Below are 12,252 nucleotides of genomic sequence, written 5' to 3'. Positions count from 1 at the left end.
ATAACCTTTTAAATTTTCTGGTTGACTTATTAGGCTGGCAAGGAGAGGCTAGAGTGGCATCTCTCCTTTTCTGGTCCTTTAGTGTGACCTTAGACTGCGAGTAGTATAGATCAGTGCAAGCCGTCTCTATCTTTTTTTTTTTTTTTTAATTGAGGTTTTTTATTGGTTCTTTTTAGTTATATACGATAGCAGAATCTATTTTGATATAACAGTGCAAGCATGGGATATATCTTATTCTAGTTAGCAGGCGGAGGGAGAGGGGAGGTCAAGGATTTAAAAGACACCAGGCGCCCATTCTTCTGGATGTACCTGGTGGTGGGGTTTCCTGTGCTGTGTATCCCAGCATCCTGCACAGGGAAGGGACTTGGGGAAGTGTGTGGGAGGCAATTGTTAATTCAAATACATCCCATTGCCTCAGGGCTCGAGGCTCTGTTTGCTTTCTGGAAATGCAAGGGCCTTACAGCCTTTCCCTGCATGTTTTTACACCCCAGCTGACTATGAGGTGTGGAGCTCAAAGGGTTCCTCCTGCAGATGCAGAGCCAGGTACCCTCTAAGGCCATGCCGCCCCTGGGTTTCTGTCTTCCTAGCAAGGCAAATGAATTCACTTTCTCAGCCAGATTGTTGCTCAGGGGAAGAGCCTGCCTGGAAGATAATCAGCAGAGAGAAGAATGTAGACAAGTCAATAAACAGTTTAATGAATATAAAGATAAAATGTAAATTAAAGCTGGCCTTTCATCCACTGTTTATTCAATAATCACACAGCCAATTACAACTCGCTTAAAGGATTTTTATATACCTATTAGTCTATAAATATCTTCAGTGTATTTATAGATAAAGAGGGAGGAGGCTGTTATGAGGGAGGAACACCACCCCTCCCCCCTGCCCCCCTCCCCCCACTGGGGGTTGAACCCAGGGCCTCACACAGGCAGGCAGTGAGCTCCGCCGAGTGGGAAGCACTTCTAGGCCACTTCTACAAATATTGGTCATGTATTCATTCTGTTTTCCCCCTGGTTGTTTAACAGAGTTCTTTGACGGGATGACTAGAATAGGTGTGGTAGGTGTGTCACCCGGAAGATCAGGTGCCTCTGGTTTGAAAGGTTCACTCTCAGGGCCATCTCAGAAACCCGGAGATGAAATCTTATGAGCTAATGGTAAAGCTTCAAGTAACCTCTGCTAAGGGAAGGGCCTAATTATGTGTGATTTTAAAAGCTGTATCTGCAGATTAAATGATAAGATGTCTCCTTTCTGTCTGGTGCCTATCCTATATGGCAACCCTAATTGAATCCTGACTGTTAGCTCTTCTTGGCTGTGAATTAGGGCCCTGGAAGCTTCCGTTTAGGGTTAGCTATGTCGGTGCAAAGGTCATTATTGCTGTCCTGTTTGTGTTTTGGTCTGAAGGAAAGAAATAGCAATTAAGTAACTGTAATGACAAAAGAGTAATTTTCTTTGGGAAGTCTCACCAAAATAATAATAATAATAATAATAAAAAGGCTTACTTATTTATTTAACTCCTCTGGAATTTCTGCTTTATGGAAAAAATACGTTCAAGAAAAGTTTTGTTTTTACAGATATGAATAAAAGCAAGAGGGGTTCTGCCTCTCAAGTTAAGAGCAGTCTTGAAAAGGCATTCGAAGAAAGTTGGCGCTGTGTTCTGAATTGCTTGTTGGGAGAACAAAAGAAGCAGGGGAGAGCTTGGCTTGGCTTCCTCTGCAGTTGTTTATATCATCAGGGCAGAAAGAATCTCTGAGCTCAGATCTCCACTTCCTGGACCAGGAGAGAAGCAGGCTGGTGGCGAATTCCTCTAGAAGTGCTGAGTGATCAGCAGAAATTTGGATGCCCCGGGCCTGGAGGGCAAAGGAAGAATGTTCCCAATTGGGTTAAGATCTGAGAGGAGAGCGGCCAGGTCCCCATGGTGGGTGTCACCAAATACTCTCCCACCTTCCCTCGGGTGACCGCCGAAGGGACTGGTCAGGCTGGATGGTGCAGTCTGTCCAGGCCTGGTGCTATGGAGTCCTTTAATCCAAGACCGCGTTCTCCAGATAGAATTCAAAGACAGTGGAGGGAGCAAGAGAACAACTTTGCAATGGTAAATGTTTACTTGAAAATAATGCCCGAGTCAGACCTAACTGAAATGATAAGCCTCTGTGGACTTCTCCAGGCAGTGGGTAGCCGGCCGAATCCACCAAACCAGTTGGGCAGCTTTCTTTTTGGTCTGGTATGCTCCCAATCACTGGCCACAGCCTTCTGGGATCCTAAGAGAGTCAGTTTGTTTTCTCCCCTAAATTCTTCTGTACAGAATGCCTGTATTTGTTCCCCCTTTTAAATAACAACAACAAAAATCAAACAGGCTGCCTGAGCTCCCTGGATCATCGCTGTTAGTTTCCTGCCACTGTGTTGGCAGGCCGAGGGGGAGGGGAGGCCGAGGATTGAAAAGAGAGCCCTTCTTGGCGAGGGCTCTCCTGCGAGGCTTGCCAGCTCGCCTTTTCACGACTGTCCCTGGTGGATGTCTGTCACAGCCGGCCTGTTAGGGGGGAAATTGAAATTGTGGGTGAAAGAGTTTCCGAAGAGGGAGAAAAGCATGGCTTAGTAGTGGGTGGGTTTGCCTTAGCACCTGGATTGCAGCCTGGGATTTCAGGCGCCTTGGGAACAGGGGAGGGGACTGAGCAGAGGACAGAAGGGACTGGGAGGCAGCACCCCATGGTGAGGCTGAGGCTCCCGGAGGGTGAATAATATAAAACTTGTGATTTTTTTCCCCCAGTGGGAACTGAAACCAGAGGAGCTCTAACTCTGGGCAGGTTTTGAGGATTCTCTAGTCTATTCGCTGCTTCCTGCCAAGCAGCGCTGTCTGTGGGCATTTTCAGGAAGGAACCTGCGTGGTCATTCGAATGCTTCAGACCCTCCGGGTTCCAGATGTCCCCTCTGAGTCCCCTCTGGCGGCTGGTTAAATAGGGGTGGGGAGTGCTTTTTTAAGTGGAACTGATCTCTGGTGAGGTAACTTAATCTGAGTGTTAAGAAGCTGAAAATGAATGTTTTAACCCGACCATTCCTAGAAGACACAGACATTGTGTCATTGGAGGCTGCTCGGTGCCATTCTGTTTTACGGACAGTTGAACATTTCAAAGTCCCGAGCGCTGCCCTATAAAGGTTTCCCTTGTGTTTTACAGAATGTTTACAAGGTTCGTAACATAAGTGTGCTTTTTCATCCCTGTATATTTTAAATGGCCCAACGATGGCTCCTGCTTTTATCTGAGAGTCTTTGGAGCTACTTGAATGGAGCAGGGCTCTTTTGTTTCCCATTGATTTGGGAAACAAAAAGTTCAGGGAAAAAAATCTACTTTGCTTCTGAAGGCCATATGCTGATGAAGGTCTTGTTGGCAAGTGAAACCAAGCACCTGAAGACTTCTTCAAGTTTTAGAACAGAAAGAATACCCTTACGGTTATGAGGCCGGTGTGCATCGGCCTCTATCTCTGTGTAGCTGTCCTGCTCTGGCCCAGGGAGGGTTAAGTCAAGCACCGTCTTCAAGTACAATAAAGCACCACGGAAAAAGGAAATCTAAGTCCCTTTAGGGTGGGCCACACCCAGGGGCATCTAGCCAACTCTGCCCTCACCTCTTCTCCCTCTTCCTCCTCCTTCCCAACTTCTCTGTGCCCACGATTCTCACCCGTGGCCCTATCCACATTTTGGTGTTGATGTTCCTTGTTGGTGAGGCGTGGAGCCTGTCCTGTGTGTTGTAGGACATCGACCTCGTTCCTCAACTCCTTCACCATCGTGACAATCAAAAGTGTCTCCCAACATTGCTACGGGTCCCCTGGAGTGTGTGTGTGTGTGTGTGTGTGTGTGTGGCACATCCAGCTGAGAAGCAGAGCACCAGGCATCTACTCACTGAGCCCTTGGAAGAGCAGGGATTCACTTAGTGTCAGCCACGCAGAGTAAAAATGACTGCTCAAAACAGAGGAACTTCGAGCAGAATTCAAAGAGTGAGAACTGAAAATATGAAGGCCCCAAAGAAGAGGCGGAAACAGAGAACTTAGAGGTAACTTCACAGACAGCCCTTCATTTTCAGGTGGGGGCCACTGAGGGAGGGGGAATCAAAGGGACACAATTAGATGAGGTACTAACTGCATTAAGGCTTATTTCCTCTTTTTAAGCAGTGCTGCTGTTACTCACCCAGCCCGGGGCCCCTCCCACTGGCTAGCATCTGAGAGGCAGCCGAAGACCAGGTGTCTCAGAGCATTTCCCCTCAGGACCTTGAAGTAGCATTTACTTATTTAATTTTCAGCAGATAAAATGGGCATTGCTGTAATAATGATGATGATGCTGTATATATGCATATTTCATGAGGTCCTGTTAGGATAATAGATAAGAATTATTTTAGTGGCTGTGAATGAATATGGCTATAGGAAGTTAATTTTATTTATGCTTTTAGTACTGGGATTGAGCACAGGACCGCATGCCTGCTAAGCTCACACTTTACCACTAAGCTATTTCCCCAGTGCCTCCCCTATCCAGTTTTATTTTATATGTATAAAACAGATCTTTGTTTCTTTAATATTGACCATTCATATTGACTATTAAATATCTAAAAAAGAGAAGCAATGCCCAGAGCCAATGTCCTGCAGTTATCAGAAATATAATGAAGCCATCAGGGTTTTTTACGTTTTAAAACAGAAGTTTTGAATCATGAAGTGTTTCCAGCAGTACACAGAGCAGCATGACAGTCCTGTGTCACTGCCAAGCCTTTCTGAGGCCCTTCCCAGTCCTTCAGACCTGGATCCTTCTTTGCTCCCAGTTTCTGCCACTGCTTAGTCGTGTAATAAGCATAAAGTGCTCTCCTTCTGCCTTGCTATTCCTCATGGGACTCATGTACTTCCATGAAAGATATATACTTACTTTATTATTTTTTTTATTTTGTTTTGGTACTTTATAATTATATATGATAGTGGAATTCATGCATACTCATAACATAACATTTGCTTTATTGTTTATTGTAAATAATTTTTACAAAACCAACTGTGATCTAGGCTATTACACACCAAGGGATTTGTCTGAACTCAGCACCTAGAGCAAGCCTGGTACACTATGGGTGCTCAATAATTATCTGTAGAATGAAATGCTACTTTCTGGACAGCTGTGGGCAAGGGTGGGTTGGGACATTTTGGCAAGGGGTGATGAACTCTTACAATCCTAGAAATGACCTCTTTTCAAGTATAATAATATTCTACATAATATTTAATTTATTTAGCAGGAAAAATTAAATATTTCAAAAAGGTGGTAATTTATTCTCTTTATTTAACAGGCTTTGTGTTTAGTAGAGAAAGATCTAATAAAGAAAATAAAATGTGCCTGTTAGCCTACTGATTAGAGAAGCCTTTGTAACATTTAAATAAATAAGAACACATGCTTATAATTAGAAACCTCAAAGTTTATAGAAATTATTAAATAGTTGGGCGGGGTGGCATGCGCCTGTAATCCCAGTGACTCTGGAGGCTGAGGCAAGAGATTACAAAGTCGAGATCAGCCTCAGCAATTTAGCGAGGCCCTCCCTAAGCAACTAAAAAAGATCCTGTCTCAAAGTAAAAAATATAAAGAGCTAGGGATGTGGCTCAGTGGTTAAGAGGCCCTGGGTTTAATCCCTGGTATCAAAAATAAATAAATAGTACAAGTCATTCACCTATCTATTTTCCTAGTTCAATCACAAAAAAGGAGTCTCTGTAATAAACTTCTCATATATTTTGCCAGAAATTTTTTTCTATGCTAAAAGCCATAAATATACTAGCAATATATATAGAGAGATACACACATCATATACACACACACAAACACACACATACACTAGCAAAATACACATTCCCTTAAATTGCTTTACACACACACACACACAGCCCCCACCACACACACTCCAGAAGTGTTTGTCCCATGACTCCTGCGCAGTTTGCACAACCATCTGCCGAGCATCCTGCCTGTCCACCATTCAGTCCCCAAAGCCCAGCTCACGGGAGCCTCATCACTATGCGTGCAGTGAATAATTAAACTGGTGCACCCTAATCTAACACGAGGCTCTCTGCTTTTATTAATGTCCCTTGACAGAAGCAGGATCCTTATACCATTAGTGAAGTTCTTCAAGATTCATATTCCGTGGCCATTTATAGATTTTTCAAAAATTGATTGTGTGTTAGGTGCTTTCATGTGGATTATCTCATGTGATTTTCAAACTAATCTCCTGAAGTGGTTATTTAAATTCCTGTTCTTCAGATGGAGGAAATGGACACTCCAGGAAGTTAAAACCAAACTACAATAAGATTTTAATATTAGGAGAAAACTCTGTGCTCTATTTCCATTTCTAAGTCTCTTTCTTCCCACAATTGACAGTCAGAATGCCACAAAGTTTAATCTTTGCTCTAAATACCAAATATTGCTGTCTGGTCTGTCACGCCCCAGAGGTGCATTTCAAGTCTCTGTAAGGAGCCCAGCAGACAAAGCAGGCAGCTGCCATCGCCACCTAAACACTAACCAAAACCAAACCAAACCTACCAACAAAAACACCTCTGACAGCAAAGAAGTCTCTCCACGGTGTAGAAACAGATCCACATGACTTCTAAGAAGCTGCCTGCCTAGAAACACAGGAATCAAAACACAGGAAGTAAGTTGTAAAGGGCACAGTGATGCACACAACAGCTCTGGTGGTGGTGGGGGTGTGTGTGGGGGGTGTGGGGGGACGGAATCTATTTACAAGTCACTTTTCAACGTGGGGAGGGAGGGCTTGGGACAGAATGTTCCCCCAGCGGCCCCATTCGCAAAAAGAAATAGCTTAGAGGGGATTCCGTGAAAAAGTTAAAAGCCATTTAATTGCACATTTAAGATGGTTGAATAACATCCCAAGCTGGAGAGGGAGAAAGACAGTCAGACAGACAGACAAACTAAATGCGATCTGGTTTTGCCAGCAGTCAGCCAGTACAGCTTTCAGGGGTGTGTGTGTGTGTGTGTGTGTGAAATGTGGTCTGTGAGTTGGTGTTTAGTAATTGTAAAGAAGTTAGTAGCGTGTGTGCAGAGCCAGGGAGTGAAAGTAGTCCTCCGGTACAGGACCTTCTCTTTTCCTGAGAAGAAAAGAGAGGCTGAGCCCATGTCCACTGTCACTGCCCCCCTTCCTATAGGACAGGCACTGCCAAGGGTGAGGCTGCTGGCCCACTAGGGCTGGTCTATGGCTTCTGTTCCATCTGATGGAGGCAGAGATTGGGGGGAATTACTTTTAAACGAAATAATCACAGGAACAGTAAAAGTAGGGAGGAAAGAAGAGAGAGAGAGAGAGAAGAGAGAGAGAGAGAGAGAGAGAGAGAGAGAGAGAGAGAGAAGAGAAGAGAGAAATTAATTTTCAGGACAGAATGGAGTTGGCTGTACTTTTCTACTTTCATTGAAAGTAAGAGGAGCACAGCAAATGCTATAAGCTGGATTCCCTAAGAAGAGCCGTCTGGTGGGCTGGTCTATTAAAGAGAGCCTCCAGAGGAACGTGGTGGGCAGGGAGGGCATGGAGCCCTGAAGAGGAGGAGGGTTTTGCCAATAGCAGATGGGACCCGGGGCTGTGTGGCAGCCAGTGGCCAGGTGAGACTTCATCCTGCACCTCAGTACCTCACCGTGGAAGAAGGTTAAAAATCAAGATTGGAACCCTAGAATCCCAACCAACCAAACCAAACCCTTATTCAGTCTGAAAGAACAAGACAGATGAGTTTTTTTTTTTTTTTTCCCTGAGAAATGCATGGGCAAGTGCCCTCACCTGCCTCTGATTAGTTTCTCTCAATCATTGCTATCAAAGCACCAATAAAACATGCCTGTTGCTTGAGGTGTAGGTGTTGTCATTGGGAGACTGTAGGAACTGGGGGCACAGAGGAACGTTGGGTGGCATCAATGTGGAAAGACTCTTGGAGTCAGACACTCTGATCCATTTGCTCTTCTGTATGTATGTAATACTTGCCTGACTTTTTAAAAAAGTGCCAGTATGTATGTCTCTGTTTCATTAATTTCAAACCTAACGCGACCAAGAGAGAACCTGGATCCTCTGCTGCCCCAAGGTGGCCGTCTTTCCTGTAGTTCCCAGGAGTCTTCTCTGCAGCGACTGGAGGGGTGTCTTGGTCTCTCACCTGACCTGTACGGCCTGTTCCTCGGCCTCCAAGAAAGCCCAGATCTTTCCAGCTTAGCTCATCTCCACTGGCCTTATAAGTTAAGTGGTATTTGGGCTGGACAGTTCAATTCGTCTCCCTTTCAATCCTCTATCCAAAGTGACCATTGGGAACAATGGCGTCAGATGTCAAGGATCTCCTGACAGCACACAGGCTGTCAGAGGGGTGTCGGGTGCTGCACAAGGAGAGTGGCGGTACCTGTCTCCCTGCCCGTTTCTCCCTCTGTTTACTCTGCCCAGCCGCCTTGGCCTTCTTCCTGTGCTCCAAGCCTGCCCGCTCCTTTCTCCTTGGGGCCTTTGCTTGGCTGTCCCTGTTTCCTAAGCAGCTGTCACTCACATCTCGTCACCTTTAGCACGCCTGTCACTGCTGAATGCATGAACCCCTTCGTTTTGTAGTCTATAGGATTTCTCCCTATAAACACAGGGTCCAGGGGGACAAGGACTGTCCGCCCTCATAACATCTCTATCTGGGTATCTGGGTGCACACTGTAGTCTCAGGGGCTGGGGGTTCAGCCCAGTGGTTGGGTGTGGGAGGAGCCCAGGGTCCCACACCCGCACCCAGATCACCATGACCCCAGCTTCCCACTCCCACAGCCCCACCTCCCTCCGTGCTTTTCTCTTACGGTCTTCATATCCCCACATCCGAGGCTTCTTCATTTAGGAGCTCACGCCACAAATGTTGGTAGCATCCTTGATACCCTCCTCCTCCCCTCATGACCCTGGGCACCTTCCATTGGCGTAAGCCTGAGATCTGTCGCCGCCCGCTGCTCCTGCCTGGCCCTGGCAGCCACAGCATTTTCCTACTGCCCCCACGTCAGTCATCTGGGACCCCCTGTGTCTAGTCTACAGAGCGTGGGTATTTGCAGGTCACCTTACAGGCCACGTCTCCCCCACCACAGTGCCATGACTCCCCATCCCCAAGTGAAATTGGAAGCCCTCTGGGGCCACCTGAGCCACCTCGCCTCTTTCTTCACCTGCTTTACTTGGACCTTATTACCCAAGGGCCTGTCCCCGGGAGTCCCCTGAACCTGGCACTTGGTCCTTCTGGAATGATCTCTCCCAGATGCCCCATATGGTCAGTTGTCACTTTCTGAGCTCTCTGCTCAGGGGGTCAGCGCCAGGATCTCTCTCTCAGATGCCCCTCACACACGGCCACGCCCTCCCCATGACCTCCTGCACTTCTGCCATCTCTGTCGTGGGCCACGTTTGTCACTTGACGATGATCTCCTCTTGCACCTAGTTCCTCAAGGGTGGGCGTTTTCGTCTCTTGCTGGCACTGCCACAAGTGTACGGCTTCGGGGGGCACCTGGGGAGTAGTAAGTGCTCACAGACACCTGCTGACTGGGTGAAGATGGCGGTGTTCCTGTCAAGTGGTACACGCTGGGGACTTCAATCCCTGTTGAGTGATAAATGAATGATGATTAAAAGAAATTTAGGGGCTGAGGGGTGTGTTCAGTGGTGGAGCCCTGGCCTAGCGTGGTGAGGCCCCGGGTCCCATCCTCAGCCCAGGAAAGGAAGGAGGAAGGAGGGGAGAGAGAGAGAGAGAGAGAGAGAGAGAGAGAGAGAGAGAGAGAGAAGAGAGAGGAAGTCAAAAGACTTATCCAGTCAACAAAGATACAGCCCTATCCATAGTCAGGAATAAGAGACACAGTCTGGCCACCTGGAACTCAGTCCACTTGGGAAAATCCACTGATCGGTCACAGAAGCCTGTGGATTCAGACTAGGAGGAGCAATACCCTGGGAGGGCAGCTCTGTTTCAGCTCTGAACCAGGACAGCTTCTTTGAGGAGGTGTCATTTGAACTGAGATGAAGGTTGAGGGGAGGAAAGAAAGTTGTGGGGGCAGCTGGGGAGACTCCCCTGCAGCCAGAAGCAGCTTCAAATGCAAGGGCTCTGAGCCCCGGGGTGTATTTGTGTGTTACTGTTTCCAAGACCCTAGTGAGACAGTACTCGGCTTCTGATGTTGATTACTATCTAACTTGTTTTCTGTGTTCACTCGGGTTTAACTTTAGATTTTAGCTGCTCCTAGGTGACAGTTTTGATGCTTTCCTAGTAGGAATGGGATGCACCTCCTAACCCGGTATTCTGAGTCAATCCGGGAGACCACAGAGTTCATGCAGTCTGTGGTTGGAATTTTACATCACCCTTGTTTGTTTTCTTCTCTTTCCAATCCTTTGACACTGGCTCGTCATTACAATTTAGAGCTCACCCTGGGTTAAGTGGACAGTTTCCTGGAAAACAGCTGGTTGGACTTCCCGTGTGTTTCTGAAATAAACATGCCACTTGGAGACAGGTTTCCTTTAGAACCTTCCCACTCAGCATCTTTTTTTGCAAATCACATTCCCGTTTTGCATGATTTCTCGGAAGAAATCTAGAACTACAAGTAAAACAACAGCCAGGCTTCCTTATCTGCATCGCTCTGTTTGTTGCCAGGATGTTGTTGTTGTTGGTGGGTGGTGTTGTTAGCCTCTGTCCACCAAGGGTGGGGCTGGGGGACTTGGTGTGTCCATGGCAGTGCATATCTAGCAAATGGCAGAAGCAGGTTTTAGAGCCAGGGTGTCCAACTCAAGAATGGGTGCTCTGGGGCTGAGGCTATAGCTCAGTGGCAGAGCACTTGCCTAGCATGCGTGAGGCACTGGGTTTGATCCTTAGCACCACATAAATATAAACAAATAAAATGAAGGCATTCTGTCCATCTCCAACTACAAAAATTAAAAAAAAAAAAATGTGTGCTCTAACCACTGAGAAACCTGGCTTCCCTGACCCCAAATTTGAAGTTCTGCTGAACTTCACTTTCCTCAGCTCTTCTGGGAAGACACTGAGCCCAACATTCGAATGTGATCATGTGCAGATGGTAGGTTGGTTATTTTTCGCCTTCAAAAGATACCTGTGCTTTCTATTTTGTGCTGGAGACTTTGATGGAGGGATACTGAGTAACTCACAGATGAGGGAGGGAGGACTAAGAAAGAAAGAGAAATGGGGGAGGGCAGACAGGGAAGAACTGAAGCAGCCCTGTGTGTCTGGGGAGGACGTCGAATTCTCAAGAATTTTCTGGGAAGAGAAATAAACCAGGCACAGACACACAAAGGTCTCATGTTCTCACTCATATGTGGAAGCCAAAAGGTTGGTCTCAGAAATAGAAGAAGAGAATTAACAAAGGTTGGAAAGGGGAGGTGGAGCAGGAGGGAGGGGTTGGCAACCAGGTTCTGAGCCAGGAACCTGAGTTCTAGTGTCCCATGCATGGCAGAGCAGGTGAGGGCAGCTCAGAGTCATTTCCTGTGTGCAAATTCCCAAGCAGTGGAAGAAACGATTTTGACCTTTCCCACCACAGGAAGTGATAAATGAGGTGATGGGTATGCTAACTACCTCCATCTGATCATCACACATCGTATGCATGCACTGAAATCACACCATACCACATGTATGTGTACAATTGTTATGTGTCAATTAAAAATTAAAATTTGAATAAGAATTTCCTGCTGGAATGGATGCTCCACAATTGTGTTTTCCACTCCGCATTGCCTGGTGAAGATTTGCAGTCCCAGCATGTGTGCAGTTGGGTGACCTGGCTGTGGGCTCATCCCTTGGCCAAGGCAAGGACAGTGTGGTCCAAATGACACTAGTGAGGTGGCTCCTGAAGGTGCAAGGGGGACCCCCCAAATCAGGGTGCTGTGCCCACCAGAAGAGGGCGCTGGACACCCCTTCCTGCTCTTGCTCACCTCCCTGGGGAGGCCAGAAGTGGAAACTCCATTCAGTCCTGTCAGTCTTTACTCCCACTTTTGAGAGCTCACCCTTGCTCACAGGGTGCCCAGTGCCCTGTGGGGCACCTGCCAGGCCCTTAGCAAGCTAATGCAGGGTGGACGAGCAATGGGAAATGAAAAGCACCCGAGCACTTAACAGTTGTTTCTAGGTGGTCATTGGACATGGAGGCCCTCTCCAGCCAGCCTTCCCTGAATGGGCACCAGGAGGAGGTTCACTCAAGAGCCCCTCTTTTTCCCAAGTTCCTGACCAAATGAGAAATGGGATGAAAGAACAAGCCAGGATATGGCCTTTGCTGTGTGTATGTTTAGATACGTCAGGCCA

The sequence above is a fragment of the Callospermophilus lateralis genome, chromosome 3, assembly GCF_048772815.1.
Source record: "Callospermophilus lateralis isolate mCalLat2 chromosome 3, mCalLat2.hap1, whole genome shotgun sequence".
In the NCBI taxonomy this organism is placed as follows: Eukaryota; Metazoa; Chordata; class Mammalia; order Rodentia; family Sciuridae; genus Callospermophilus; species Callospermophilus lateralis.
This window is presented reverse-complemented; position numbering follows the sequence as displayed.